At 33.4% G+C, this 16,386-nt stretch overlaps 1 protein-coding gene across 2 annotated transcripts in view; it reads right to left on the bottom strand.

Annotated features, from left to right (window-relative positions):
- The window catches only part of LOC125853102 (zinc finger CCCH domain-containing protein 55), a 42,215-nt gene that overhangs the window by 5,290 nt on the left and 20,539 nt on the right, over nucleotides 1-16,386 (bottom strand). The window contains exon 1 of one of the 2 annotated variants that reach the window (XM_049532770.1): nucleotides 4,096-4,274. The exons of the other annotated variant lie outside the window; for it this stretch is intronic. The gene's annotated coding sequence lies outside the window, so the exon portion shown is untranslated. Of the gene's footprint in view, nucleotides 1-4,095; nucleotides 4,275-16,386 lie in introns of those variants that run through there. 2 annotated transcript variants of the gene reach the window in all.

Genomic DNA, 16,386 nt, shown 5'->3' with positions numbered 1-16,386 from the left:
GCAAACCACATAGGAGAGGTAACCCGCACTAGGCAAGCCTGGTGCGACAAGCTCGACCCAGAAGGCAAACCCCTTGCTTTCGCTGGCAAGGGGTTTCGAACTTGAGACCTCCAACATGAAAGTCCCAAGCCCAAACCACTGGGCCACCCCGAAGGGTAAAATTAGCTACACAAACTTGTGATCCAAGAATGGAACAAACAAAAGTAGCAACTACCGACATTGATAGAATAAGAACCAGAACAAATATTCATGTTTAAGCACTTAAAGATAACAACTACTCTATTCATATCTCCAAATCATTATAGTCAGGCACTTCTGGCTGCTGGAAAGGTTCTTTATCCTAACTAAATTCAATGTGGTTACGCTTCCAGAGACTCGGAAACTTAATTCGCATCAAACTATGAGTACAAACCAATAGTCCAGCTTCACTCGGTTCTTCTACAAGTTCTGAACCAGACACAAAAAATTCCAATTTTCTATGAACTGAATGATGTATGGCCTTTTACAAAAATGGAAGCAGCAAGTATTTTGAGCAGGATGAGGCATCAATGGAGTTGTCAATCCTCTAAATTTTGTTGACAGACTTCACACCACTGCTCGTCACAAACAACTTAACAACAACAACATACCTAGTGAAGTCCCACACAGTGGGTTCTGGGGAAGGTAGTGTGTAGGCAAACCTTATCTCTACCTCAGAAGTGATGTAGAGAGGTTGTTTCTGATAGATCCCCGTCTCAAGACAAAGAGAGTCTAGGAAAACACATAATGGAAGTACAATGGAGTATGGACAATAGATAGTAACAAAAAATAACATATAGCAACATAATAGTACTATAACAAAATAATACTACAAACAAACTACACAACATAGTAGGTAGTCACAGAAATCGAAGAGTGAGAAACTACAAGAGGAGTCCTACGACTACTAGTAAGGGCAACAAGACAACTTAGTGGCTAGAATACCATATGCAGCTGAATGGAACACTGGTGAGAGGTTATGTTGCATCCTAAGGACATTACTTAAAATGTACATCTGATGTTGCCAGCTAATGCACGGCCATAGAAGATGCAACCATTTTGCGAGCCTAAATATAAAAATGTGATTCCAGCACTCATGTATGAAGACAATTTGACTAAAGAACTTCAATTGAACCTTGCATCATTCAATGGATATGCTTAAATAATTAATGGGCACATTTGGCATTTCAGTAGCAGCTGAAAATATACTTTATTTAGGTCAATTATTGCACTTAATGAATCAAGTCATGACAGGTCTTCCTTTTTAATTCTCAAAAAGAAAAAGTCATGACAGGTCTAATAATTTTGCTTTCAATAATCTCCGATGCATGCAGTGAAAATATTCCCAAGTTATTATTGGTAATAAAATCGTACCCAAATTTCTTTGACCAATTCTCTGGTGTTGAATAATGGCCCCTTCTTCTTATACTCCTATTCTTTTCTCCTAACTCTTTTGTTATCCCAAGTCTCCAACTTCTACTAGCTTTGACTTTATACAGCATGCTACAGCTAGTCTGCTACTGCTACTTCTGATGGTGAACAATCATGGCATCACGTCGAAAGAAGCAGAACCAATTTAACCATCCAAATGTGCATCAGTGAAGCGCAAACATCCGATAATATCACTTAAGCCTCGCGTAATTAAGGATGATTAACAATAATATCAGTGAACCTTTCAAGACACAAATTATATTGGAAGTCTTCCATCAAATTCCATGAGGGAACTGAACTTGCCGATGCACCAATAAATACCCACCTAAAACTATTTACAAGGGTCTTTCAACTCCTTCAAATGCTCTTCTGTTTGTTCTTGTTTATATCATCCACATGAAACAAAGAGCTAATTTCAACAATCTCATTCTCAGCCTCTTCCTTCTAAATATCCACCCTAGTAGTATCTCTCTAACTATTCTTGATGTCACCAATTCAATTTCAAACACCTTCCACACTATGCACCATAACATGGTTGCCTCGAACCATGAAGCAACAATTATTAACATTCTCTACCTGCAGTCCTACATATGAAACGCCAACTTTTATAAATCGTACTCCTCAAATTCTGCTGCGTGGATGGCTTTCCATGCTGTTTTTTTAATTGATGAAGTAAAGATGGCTTTCCGCGCAATTTTTCAAGTGAAGAAAGGTGAATTCCTTGAAGTTCTGGTAACACAATTGAAGTGTAAGGGAAATCTCCGTTCTCTTTCAAGTAATACGTTATAGAAAGACTTAATTGAGAAAAGATCATCTCTCGTGCTTCTCATTTGGGCTGTTATTATCGATAAGTGATTTTTTTGCTTGTAGAATGATTCTATCACCTTGTTGAGCTCTTCCATCACCTAGCACTGCAAATTCCTTTCGAAATTCAGGTCCAAATAAATTTTAATCTCTATGTTGCTGGCATACAAGACTAAGTACTACTGTTCGTAGGCAAGATATTTGATGACAAAGAGACAAGTTTTACAAACAAAAAAAAAGGGATATTGTTGCACCATTTTCAGAAGTTCACAATTTCTGGCCTTATTTCCAAAGTAAAGCCTAATTCTTTTTGGTACAGGAGGACCTCTCACTTTGCAATGCTCGCTAGCTTAGTGCTTGACTGATTTTTTTCTATCAATAAAATTTATTTACTGACCAAAAAAAATTATGTCTTTATTTTGCTACTTAAATCTCATATCTATGTCAAACCTGCCCACCCTTTCATTACGCTCCTTTGTAGAGTTGCTCTATAAGGCTGCATGATTGATCTCAATAATTCTCCGACATGATCCTCCTCTACAACACTTGTTACTCTTCAGAGAAACTTCAAATCCATTTTCCTAGTAAGATTCTATTATTACCCTCAAGCCCTTAGCTCCTTCCCACCATCTTCCCAGGGATGTTAATGTTATGTTCCCCAATTAGAAATATGGTACTTTTTTACCGTCCCCCTTGTATCCTATAGGCTATCTTTTGTAACTTTACTAGCCTTTGAGCAAGAGAAACAACTCACCAATACGGCAGTACCGCCAATAAGGACATGTTATAGCTTAGAGTATTAAAATAGTGTTCTTAATCAATACTCCTTTCTCCTTTTTAATACTAGCCACACTTAATCTAGAAGTATATGAGAAGAGTGGTAAACTCCTTATATTAATGAATGAATTTAATGTTTCGGGGAAACAACTCAAGAACGATTGTTCATTGCTTCAGGTAAACAGTTTAGGAGCAATTGTCAAAGCTAATTACCCACATCCCGGTAATCAAGCTTCAGATTTAGTCTATACGCAGAATCCCCAGGATACCGTCCAACAGATTAACTTGTCCAAGTCCCAACCACACTGCAAATTCAACCAACAACAAGCATAAATCAATCTTAAACTAGTTTGGGTCCGCTATATCTATGTCCACTAAACTATTTTAACCCATTTCCTAAAATTAAGATCCCTTGCCCTAAATATCATTTGTCCTCCCACTTGCTAACATGTCTAGCATAATTTAACATTCTTCAAGCATCAATATGCGTAGAAAAGAAAGTGAACTTTCACTTGCATATCAGAAATGAGGAATCAAAGTTTCCTCAACCGTTTCCAAGATTTGGACTAAACAACTAACCCCACATACACAAGCTAACCCCTTTACAAGATTTGGACTAAAACAACTAACCCCCCACACACAAGCTAGCCCCTTCACAAGATTTGAACTAAAACAACTTAGTACTAACCCCACATACACAAGCTAACCCCTTTACAAGATTTGAACTAAAACAACTAACCCCACATACACAAGCTAACCCCTTTACAAGATTTGAACTAAAACAGCTAACCCCACATACAAAAGCTAACCCCTTTACAAGATTTGAACTAAAACAGCTAAATTCACATACACGAGCTCGAATCGCCCAAACCCACAAGCTAAAAGCAAAGAAAAAGACAAAAAAATGAGTCACAGAAAGATACAAAATCTGTTGCCCTAATACGGTTTTTCATGTTAACCATAACATACAAAACACAACAGAACAGATCAATTCAAGAAAAACAAAAATCCCTAATTTACAAACACGAAAAGAGCAAAAGGGAGTGAGGAGAAAAGGGTACTGACCTTTGACAACAAAGATGAAGATCGAGAAAATGGAGCTCTTTTTCCTTGTTCTAAATCTTTTATAAAAAAAAATCCCTCAAGAGTGGAGAGTGAAAGAGAGCATGTGAGGGAATTGTCGAAGAAAAAGATTATTTGAAGAAGTCTAGGGCCTTTAAGTCTTCGCAGCCTCGCTACACACACGAACTACTGTGTCTGGCTGTAAGAGAGAGGTATTAGCTGAATGATGGTCACTTTGAGGTTATTTTGGTCATTTTTCCTTTTTACACCATCCATGATCTTTAATTTGGCGTCAGCTGACAACTATAACCCTTAACTTTGAATGTGCACAAGTAGGCACTTAAACTTGTATAAAATTGAACAAATAGACACATTCGTCCTACAAGGCACCCTACGTGGCTATTTTGTGTCCTACGTAGCGTCCTACATGTATTATGCCATGTAGGACACGTGTGTCTACTTGTTCAATTTTATACAAGTTTAAGTGACTTGTACACACTCAAAATTGAAGGGCATAATTATCCACTGAAACTAAATTAAGGGTCATGTTTATGTATTATATCATCTATAAATCTATCATGAAAATGGTCTTGTATGTCTAGATTATTNTCGATTTTCTTCCAGAAATTGTCACTGGCGACAAATTGAATTTTTTTTTGTTCGAAAAAACCTGTTTTTTTTTTTTATGGACAACTATGTATCAATATTAATTAAACATGGCAGAAGATGGGTTGCTTCAAGTGAGTATTTTAAATTATTTATTATTTTTATTTGGATTTCAGTGAAATAAAAAACAAAATGAAACTGTAAATCGTCACTATATTGAATGTGATATGTTTTTTTTGTAAATACAATACGTTTTGTTCATAATACTTATTAGTTGTTGTGAAATTGTAATATTAGTGATTTTCTCAGTAAATTTCTGTTTTTTGGTAGTGGTTTAGTGTCACCATATTATTGATTACTGGTTTTTTTCGTGGTAAGTTTCTGTAATATTATTGATTACTGATTTTTTTCGTGAAAAAATAAATTAAAATTTATAGTTTTGAATGAATTTGTTAGTGTAAGTGTAATGAATTTGGTACGAAAGTGTTTACTAGTTACTTAATAAATTACAATTAATGGTTAAAATTAGTATTATGTTTGTATTATATTGACATGATTCTGCTATGAAAAAAATTACGATTTATGGGATGAAATAGTAATAATGTTAGCATGATATATGTATGAAAAGTGTGCCAAAAAATGTATGAAATGTGTATACTCTATTCTATAATGTTTTATGGTATGATTTTTGGATTGAATGGATTTTTTTTGGCATTATTATGGAATGTAATTTGATAATAATAATGTAATGAATTTGGTATACTGTTTAATTAAGAAATTACAATAAATAGTTATAAGTTGGAGTTGGAATTATTTTGGTATTCTATTGGCATGATATTGGTATGAATAATTGATGACAATTGAGTAAAAATCTATACGAAATGTGTGAATAGGAATTGTATAAAGTTTGTATACAAATATAACACATGTATTTATTTTTTTTGTATTGAAGATGCATATGCGATCCCTGTTGAACCTCTCCCATGCGAGAGTATGTGGGATATACTAAGTTATGTTTCTGAGCCTAAGTTGTTGATGTCTGGTTCAAAAAGAATTGTAGGATGACCGCAACTTGAACGCTGGAAGGAATTTGCTAATGTGAAATTCAAAAGGTTTAAAGTTACTTGCAGTACATGTCATCGAGAGGGCCACAACAAGAAGACATGTTAAAATTATCCTACGCCAAAAAAAATCATAATTTATAAATTGTGACAAAATCATGTATTTTGTTTTATTTTGTCTTTTAAACTCATGTTTTGCTTTGATTGTGACAGCGTATTCATTGTTTTTCAAAATATATATTGAGTAATTTATTAAGTAATAATTGTATGCAATTGGTATTCATTTGGTATGCAACTGAATCCACACTGATATTAGTTAATGTAATTAACAATTAGTATTCATTTGGTATCCATATGGTGTCCCACTTGAAAAAAAATATATAAAACAAGATGTAATTGAGGTGGGTACATAATATAATGATCACTGTTTTACATTGTCAAATTCATTCTTTCAATATTTATACAAGTTGGATACCAACTTCATACATTTTTTATTTTTTAGCTTTTGTCTTAAATTTTGAAGTAAAAAATACCAATCATATATGAATTGGATGCCAATTATATACAAGTTGGATCCCAATTAAATGAAACTCTGATTTCATGTAATCTAAATTGGTGCTCATTTGATTTTGAATTAATATCCAAACTAAAACTATTTAATATTGAATCCAATTGGTATGCAATTTGTATATAACTGGTATCCCGAAATTATAAGAGACAAACTGTAATTCATCTTTGGATGACAGTGTATACAAATTGAATACCAATTAAATGACACTCGTATTTCATGTAATCTAAATTGGTGTTCATTTGGTTTCGAATTAATATCGAAAATAAAACTATTTAATGTTGTATCCAATTGGTATGCAGTTTGTAAAGAACTAGTATCCTGAAATTATAAGAGAAAATCTGTAATTCATATGTTAACAAATCTAGTTAAGTTTTAAAATGTATATGAATTATTTGGTACTATGTTTATGAGGGTTTTTTAAAAAAAACTAAAGTCCAATAAAAAATTGGCTAATATTGATATCCAAATTGTATACAGTTCGTATCCAACTTGAGAACTTTTGACAAATTTAAAATAAAAATGAATGTAGTTGGTATCTAACTAGAAGAAAACAGTGCATATTATATATCATTCAAAACTTAAAACTGTAGCAAAAATAAATATATATCGTCCAAAAATTAAAAAAACATATAATAGTCTAAGTTGCAATCAACTATCTCAAATTTGTGTAGGATAATTGTTGATATCCGGAGCATGTTCTTTTGCTATACGGGGTCCACCAAATTTGCTAGCAACAGTTCCAGTTACTTCACTCTCACTAATTGGCCATATCGTTCTTGGTTTTTTCGTACTGCCATATGATTGTGGTGTACCTTTGACGATGGTACCTTGCATCTATATTAATGGAACCCATATCACTGAAATAAAATTGAAAGAAAAATAATTTTGTGAGATAAAGTGAATTAATTTTTTTGATGAAATCACTAAAAGATAGAAATACATACTTTGAACTTGGCTCTTGTTGAGGCACATTCTCCAGATGCTTGACTTCAAGTGGGTCGAATTGAAACTTGTCAACATATGCAGGGAGAAACAGTTTCTATGGAAGATTATTGAAGAGGTGAAATTTGCCGTTTCTTTTGATTGTAGAATGAAATTTTTCTGATTTAAGAGGTGTAGAAACTGTTTATATGGAAGATGATTGAAGAGGTGAAAGAGGAATTGGTATTTTTTGAACATGGGGTGGTGGGGTGCTGACTAGAACAAGTGTGGTAACAGGAGGAGTGTGGGTTTGACGTGTAACGTTAAAAAAGGAACAAGAATCAAGGTAAAATCCTAAAAATGTGTAAGAGATAATTATGGTAGATTCTTTATTTATATTATTTAATAATAAATATAAAATTATAAAAGACTAATTATTTAATAAAGTAAAATTAAATTAATTTATAAATAAAAGGTGATCTGTTATAACCCGTAATTAAACTGTTATAAGCAAGAATATTTTAAAAGTAGATTTAAAACCTGTAATATTGTCCCTTAAATATATATGTGGCGTGATTTTTTCATCTATAAAGGCATGATACATAAACATGATCTTTAATTTGGCGTCAGCTGATAACTATGACCCTTAACTTTGGATGTGCACAAGTAGGCACTTAAACTTGTATAAAATTGAATAGATAGACACATTCGTCCTACATGGCACCCTACGTGGCTATTTTGTGTCCTACGTGGTGTCTTACATGTATTATACCATGTAGGACACGTGTGTCTACTTGTTCAATTTTATATAAGTTTAAGTGACTTGTACACACTCAAAATTGAAGGGCATAATTATCTACCGAAGCTAAATTAAGGGTCATATTTATGTATTATATCATCTATAAATCTATCATGAAAATGGTCTTGTATGTCTAGATTATTGACATAATAATACATAGCCATGCTATTTATAACTTAGATTTCAACTACGATTTATGCCCTCCAACTTTAGATGGTACTATCTCCGTCCATTTTTAATTGTAATAATTTTCATTTTTAGAGTCAAATTATAAAAAAAAATTGACTAACATTTTACTATGTATTTATTCATCATATTTATATGCAAAAATTGAAATTTATATTTGAAATTTATAGTACTCTTTGTATAGTTTTTGAATATCTAAATTTTTTATTTAAAATATTGAATTAATGTAATCTAATTTAACATTGAAAATTAGTCCAATTGACTTTCGAAAAGCGCAACATAACAAATAAAAGTGACAGAGGAAGTATAAAATCGAATAATTAGATACATGTGTCATACGTGGTAATTCGTGTGAGCCACCATGTAAAATATGTGTTTAATCAAGTTTATACCAAGTGTTTGTCTTTGCACACTCGAAATTAAAGGACATTTTTGAGTTAAAGGGTAGGAGTGGGCATGGTATAGTATATACCGAATTACCATAGCATATCGAAATTTCTGATACCGTGATTTTGGTATTATGATATTTTGTAGAGTTGGGAACCTAAATAAGCCACAAAAACATAAAAGTGACCAAAATAAGCCACTACTTTAGTAAGTAACTAAAATAAGCTTAGTGGAAGAAAATATTCCACTTTATCTAATATTCTAAACGTTTTCCGTTAGTCTCATAACGTGTATATTTTAATATATAACGAAACTATTTCCTACTCTTTATAAAATGGAACTATTTCTTACACTTTATAAAGTGTAAGTTTTTCTTAGACTTTGTAAAGTGAAACTTTTTCTTACGCTTTATAAAGTGGAAGAAAATCTTACACTTTATAAAAAGTTACTTTACCTTTTCAGTTTCTTCTTCTCCCCTTTCACTTTCATGGCTTCCAAACTTAACACTTTGAAGATTAACAGTTGATGATCCCAATTCGACAACTGAAGTGGCCCTACACTAAAAAATAAAAATCTTGAAAGATTGGAGTAGCACAACCCGATAACATAACAATCTGACCCTACAAATTATATAAATTAGGTATTTTTTTTCATCTCATATTTTCATTACTTTAAAATGATGTTGTAATTTGTTCAAAGTTTCAAAAGTATAATAGATTAGAAATAAGTTGGAACTTAGCTTCATTACTCATTTGCTACAAATTATACTACCAACAGTATTAGACATTTACGTTTCTAATCCCCTAAAATAAAAATCTATTATAGGAACTTTTGCTAATGTACTTCAGGTACAAATATATGTTAACTAGACCAAAATAGATCAAGTTACGGAAAAAGAACTAGGGGGACGGGGAGAGAAAAAGCTTATAGACAATAAAAAGAGTAATTTTGCTAAGTGGAGAATATAGTTAAGTAGTTACAAACCAATATTGCCAACTTTTGGATCATTATGCAATCATGCAATAAGATTTTCTTATGCTTAGCATAAACTATAATGGTAAATACCTAAAAACAAGGTGATTAAATAGAACTAATAAATTCGAGATTGGTATACAATTGAGAATACTTAAAGCAAATACACAATGACTTAAGCAAGGGAATACTCACCCATAAACCATAACAGGTTTAAGATCTTGTCCTGATTTGGCAATAGTAAGTTCAAAGCAGTCCTGCATAGAAAGACATATGAGAATTAAGATTGGACAAGAACCTTGAATTAGGAAAAATTTAACACATTATACAAGGATAAGTTTTAGATATTCAGCTAATTAATGAGAACAGAGGGATATGTTTTATATATTCAACTGATGAATGAATTTCTTAGAATGTGATTTTATACAAAAACAACAAGAGTAATGGAATGACAGTTGAGGTCTAGGGAGAGTAGAATGTACGTAGATATTACACCTACCTCATGGAGTTAGAATGTGATTTTATAGTATATTTAAAATTGAGTTATAATAGAAACTTTAGATATCAAGAGTTGTGGAATGAAAAAAGAGGGAAGATGGAATATAAGTATTTTATACAAGAGCATTCACTCCAATACAAAAATATAAAGTAAAAACTTGATCAGTTGTGCATTCATCATAAAGACTTAGTTAAGACCATACCTCCAAATGCCACGTTAGTAGTAGGAAATGTCAAAAGTGGAGGAAGCTTCAAAATCAAAATCACATCCAAAAAAGAAATATAAAAAAATATGAGATGAAAATAAAAATTGTCTATGTAATCAACTTTTGAAAGAGCCATAACGGACAAATCTAATATGCAATTGAATAGGAGGAACTGGAAAACAAAAAAAAAAAAGTAGAACAACTTAAAGGACTAATGGACCTAACCCAATAACAGATTGAAGATATCATTTTGGTCCCTTCACACATTACTGAATGAAAGGGAAACCTAAAGAGATAGTACAATAAGAAGTTCCAATCATAAAGTAATGCAAAAAACAGAGACAAAACAAAGGTTGAAAATAGAAAATCACTAAATGAATTGATCAATTTATCATGCCTACGTTGGTTCGATGAATTGCAATATGCATTCACTAGTTCATGAGTCATCCTAGACATCACTTCAAATACAAGATAATGGTGAAAGTCATCTCATATAAAATAAAGTACAATTTGTTTGAGTTCCCTCCCAAATAATAGCACAGTAATAGTTTGAGTCTATAAGATGTGAGTAAAAATTATATCAGTGTTAGTTGACTTTGTAAAAAATCCCACATTTATTCCATCGTTAATGATATTTTTGGAGGTCATCTTTACCGTCACTATCAAGTCTCAAATTGAAAGCACATGTAATGAACATAATGAAACTTATAAATTGTCAAATTTCAAAGAAAAATAACTTTAAGTCACAAGCCACCAAAATTGTTGTTAGAACACTACTCATTTCAAGCCAAAAACAGTAGCAGCATGTAGTTAATACATTATAGCTTCCACAACTACTATTCTAGCTTATTTCTTGACAAGGATGTGAAAAGTTATTCTCTATCAAAAAAAAGTGCTCACAGTATCATTGTTTTTTTCTATTTTATTTTCTTGTGGTTGACTTGACAAATAACACATTTAATTGACTTGCTGAAGTTAGAGATTCTTTAGTTCTCGTACAATTATTCATTTGAAGATAGTTCACGATTTAATTTGTCAAGATATAATTATATTAAATGAATTAATAGAATTCTTACAGAATATAATGGAGCGTGTATAATGGAGCATGTTGTGAATCCTGGACCGACTGATCGTACACTTCTTCTCTCTCAGCATGAGCATAAATCAAAATTGTTATGGAAAGGTGAGTTATCATTTAGTAGCTTTATGAGGACGGTGCGCATGAATGATGCTTGGAATTTATTTCGTTTGCATCGACCTCATGGACGTGTTGAGGAAATCTTACGTAGGTCAGGACTGTATGATGTAATTTGTGTGGGTAGGATACAGTATGACTGTGCCCTTGTTACAGCTATGGTTGAGCGTTGGAGGCCAGAGACTCATTGCTTCCACTTACCTTTTGGTGAGGTCACGATTACATTACATGATGTGCAGGTCTTATTTGATTTGCACATCAATGGTGATGTTGTGTACATGCAGGATGCTGCACGGAGGATTCGTCCATGCCGTACTTATTAGAGGCACTTACAGGATGCGCCATAGCACCTGCTGATATGGATGGTGTGAGCCGGGTGAGGATACATATCATTACCGGCTACTTGCGAGATCAGTTACAAGTAGATCCGATAGGAGATGCTACTCCAGTGGAGCGAGTTGAGAAAATTTCTAGACTTTACATGTTTGTTATATTGGGGGGCATCTTATTTCCGAACACGTCGGAAAACCTTATTAGCTTACAATACTTGGCGTTCCTAGATCCTATCCACGACGTAGGTAAGTATAGTTGGGGCAGTGCAGTGTTGGCCTACTTGTACCGTGCACTTTGTCGGACATCTATCGGTAATGCGATTGACATTTGCGGATTTATTCCTCTCCTTCAGATAACTTTACTAAAGTTTTAAAATACATTCAATTACAAAGAATCTTTTAACATTACATTGTACAAGAATATTTTTTCTATATTCAATTTTTAAAAATATTTAAATTACATACAAATAATTTCTAAAAATTATTAAAAATAGATATATGTAGTTGTTAATTTTTTTTGTTAATGATGATAGTTTAATTATATTGTTTGTCACATTAAGATTTGTTGTTGGGAGAGGATCTTGCTTGTACAACCATCAGCTCATCCACGCATGATGGTGACGTATTACTTCCATATGCTAGGCGATGAACGTGTGGAATTGATAGGGATACTGAGTCACATCATGTTTTTATCCCGATTAGAGATCAGCTAGACCGCATGACGAAGGATCAGGTACATCAAATAATTTTTGCAACTCTTTACTAGTATTTTAAAAAAAATATAAACTACATATAAAAGTAAATTATATAAAAGTAAATCAATAATAATTTTATTTATATACTAAGCGGTTAATGTTGATTTTATCTAATTGTTATATTTTAAAAATAGTTTCGATGGACACCGTATAATGAGATTTTACATACACTGCCTCGTTGTTGTACGGTCGATGAGCCTTTATGGATGGCATGCGTGCCTATGCTTTGCCTAGAGATTGTTGAGGTGCACGCACCTGATAGAGTGATGAGTTAGTTTGGTCGTCCCCAACATGTACCTGCGATTCCTAGTTGGGAAACCAACCACCATGTGCATGATCAGCGTATGAGGCTTGGATCGGAGGTTCTTGAAATGTTGGATAAATATTTTCGTGATTGGGATAATCGACATCAAGTTTAGCGGTTAAGGTAGATGATGGTACTAGCGGGGCAATGTATAAATTGTGGTACATACAATATGGAAGGTTGCTTATAGGTAAGCCTGCATTAGAGGTTGATGTACCGTCAGGCTTTGTTCATTCTGCTTAGCATTGCGATGTCTAGAGGACTATTTAAGTTGCACAGTCTTGCATTACAGTGGTAGAGAGACGCAACCAGTTTCACATGGTGAAGAGGTATCTCAGATTGTTAGGGATACATTGCTTGAGGCCGAAATATAATTTAAAGAGCCATTTTTTTAGGGAGATCCTTTGTTTGAACATATACGTGCCAGAGGACCCAGACATGAACGTGTAGATGGACGAGGATGAGGACGTGGGGGGCTTAGAGGTAGAGCACGAGGACGTGCTTTAGGACGTGGCGTCAGTGGTATACCTATTCCTCCAGACATTAGAGGCTGATGATTTGCATATCAATCAATTTGGCACGTCAGACATCATGAATTTATTAGATATGTCATTTGGATATTATATACTTGATATGGCGGTAAGCATTAACAATTAAATATAAACTTAAAACATTAATAACTAATATAAATATTTCAAAATAACTATTTATATATTTTTGTAGGGCACATTTGTACTGCCCATTGTGACACCGAAGATACTGCTCTTTATAACACTCAAAATTTTATTGAAGGACTGCTTGATGATCCAATTGAGTCGCGGGTTTGTATTATTTATTATTTAATACAGTTTTTTTCCTTTAATTACAGAAAGTAGGGTTCTTTTATTTTTCTTTTTTTTTTGAATTGGGTTGTTAAAGTTTGTATCTTGATCCAAATTTGCATCTATGCTTAATTTGCTTAACTGCTTTATACAGTTTTGTCACCACTCTCGTCTCCCAAGGTTACTTTCATTATGCCAGTGGATGATATGCCTCAAACACCCGGAAGAAAAAAGTTGTTAAAAGAATTGTAAAGAATGTGAACATAAAGGATCTTCCGGCTAAAAAAAGGAAGAGGGACAATGAAGATGAGGATGGATATACGGGACTTAGACTGCAAGATGTTCTACGGATTTCAAGAAAAGGTTGTGGAACATAATATTATTATTTTTGTGTATGTATCTTTTTTTGAGGTATATAATATTATTATTTTAATTATATATAGTTATTATTTTTGTGTATGTATCTTTTTTTGAGGGTGTATAGTATTATTATTTTAATTATATATAGTTATTATTTTGTTTATGTATTTTTTTTAAAAAAAAGTGAATGAAAAAAAATTGAAAATATAAACATGACTAGAGAGTGATCTAAAATACGAATAAAAAGTCGCATAGAAATTGATACAAGAATAAATTAACAAAGTTAAACATCTTTCTTTAGCTACTACCACCATACGAGGCGTTTCGAGCTCATGAAGGACAGTTGCGCCTATCATGGCCTATTTATTTGCACGTTGAGCACTTGCAAGTGAGTGTACTTGCGGGAACATCCATTTCATTATGTATACGGGTGATTTTAGTTACGACCACTTTTCGTAAATATTTTTTATTTGCTATCATAAGAAAAGGGCAATTAGGCCAATACTTTTCACCACCGAGTGGATTGAATTGTCCAGAGCAGGCTTTTTTATAGCTACGCACGCTGAATTCTAGTGCCATATGCTCCCATGCTTGATACCCAATTTGGTCAAATCCCTTTATTGCATGAGAACACGGAATGTGGTATGATTGCCATTTACCACATTGACATTTTCCTTGTGATGCATTTACAATGTGCTTATTACCACCACGGTCATGATGCATATGTGTCTGCACCTCAAATATGTTTTCCCTTTGTTGGTGATAGTTGATAAGTGTGTGACGCTGTGACTTTTTTTGATTATCCTCAAAAATCTTGAATGGCTTAGGCATCCATTGTTGCTATTGTTGTACTAGCTGATTGACAAATTTTGATCTTGTAACAAAACGGTTCACAATCTGATTGTAAGTGAGTCTTATCATTGCAGTAACTGGCAGGCCCCTGGCTAACTTAAGAAGACCATTGAATGACTCAGAACTATTTGTTATCAGCATTCCCCATCTCCTACCTCCACCCCTGTGCAATGTCCATTTGTCAAGATCGTTCTTCATTAACCACACATACTCTTCCGGGTTAATCTCCTTGATCATCTCCATTTTTTTCCAAAACTTTTTCTCTTGACAGTGATTTGCAGCTGCCCATAAAAGGTTGTTTAAAGTGAAATTTTTGATTTTTTTTTTTAAAATTGGCCTTCAAAGGTCTTAAACAAAAACGATGGAACCAAAATGGGGCCTGCCAATTGGGAGAATTATACACGGATGAGAGTATTTTGTGATGCCTATCTGAAATCAATGTTACATCTCTACGACCCTTGACAACGTGCAAGTGCAAATGATCCAAAAATAAACTCCATGTCTCCATGCTCTCATTTGCAACTATTGCAAATGCCAAAGGTAATATTGAACCGTTACCATCCATTGTAATCGCAATCAACAACTTGATATCATATTTTCCATAGACATGTGTTCCATTGATCGATATAACAGGACGACAAAACACAAACCCATCAATGCATGGTTTAAAAGTCCAGAACACATAGTTGAATACATCTTCAATGACATCGACACGCCGCTATGTTTTCCATTCAACTATTGTTCCAGGATTGAAGTATTTCAAAGCTTTCATGAACCTCGACAACTTGGCAAAAGAACCCTCCCAAGTACCATAGATTTTTTCAAAAGCACGCTTGCAACCAAGATAGGCTTTTCTTTTGCTTATCGAAATGTCATATGCTTTAAGAACGGCTGTTTGACAGTCTTTGATGGGAAACCTGAAAAGTAAAAATAATATTAATTATCAAATAAAAAATTAATATTTTCTTATTAAAGAAAAATCATCTAAGGATAAAATAGTACCTTGGCGTTTTTTCTATACCAACACGGAGGACGTTAGCAATCATCTCAACATCCAAGTTGAAATGTCCATCGCGGCACGTACCCATATCACATGTATGTTCTTTAATGTATCTTCCAACTTTCCACATGTTAGTATGTTTATCATTAAAATAAGTTAGCCTAAATTGACATCCTTGTTCTACACACTTGCAAACAAGTCGCCGTGATTTCTTTGTCGATTTAATAACAAAGTACTCCCTTGCTATCTTTAAATGTAGAAGCTTAACTGCTCTTTGCAACTGCTTCTTTGAATTGAATAACATGCCTTTTTCAATATAAATAGCATCATTCATGAAATCTTTCGGTTCACGCCACGTACGTTGTGATGAATATTCATCATGTGTATCGCCAAAGATATTTGGACCATCTGGGAGATGATCAAGATAAGGAATTTCATGATTACGAAACGGACTCATGGACATTGGTC

This window comes from Solanum stenotomum, unplaced genomic scaffold (genome assembly GCF_019186545.1).
Source record: "Solanum stenotomum isolate F172 unplaced genomic scaffold, ASM1918654v1 scaffold9649, whole genome shotgun sequence".
In the NCBI taxonomy this organism is placed as follows: Eukaryota; Viridiplantae; Streptophyta; class Magnoliopsida; order Solanales; family Solanaceae; genus Solanum; species Solanum stenotomum.
Note: the sequence above shows the minus strand (reverse complement) of the source record. Positions and strands in the feature narration are given on the sequence as shown.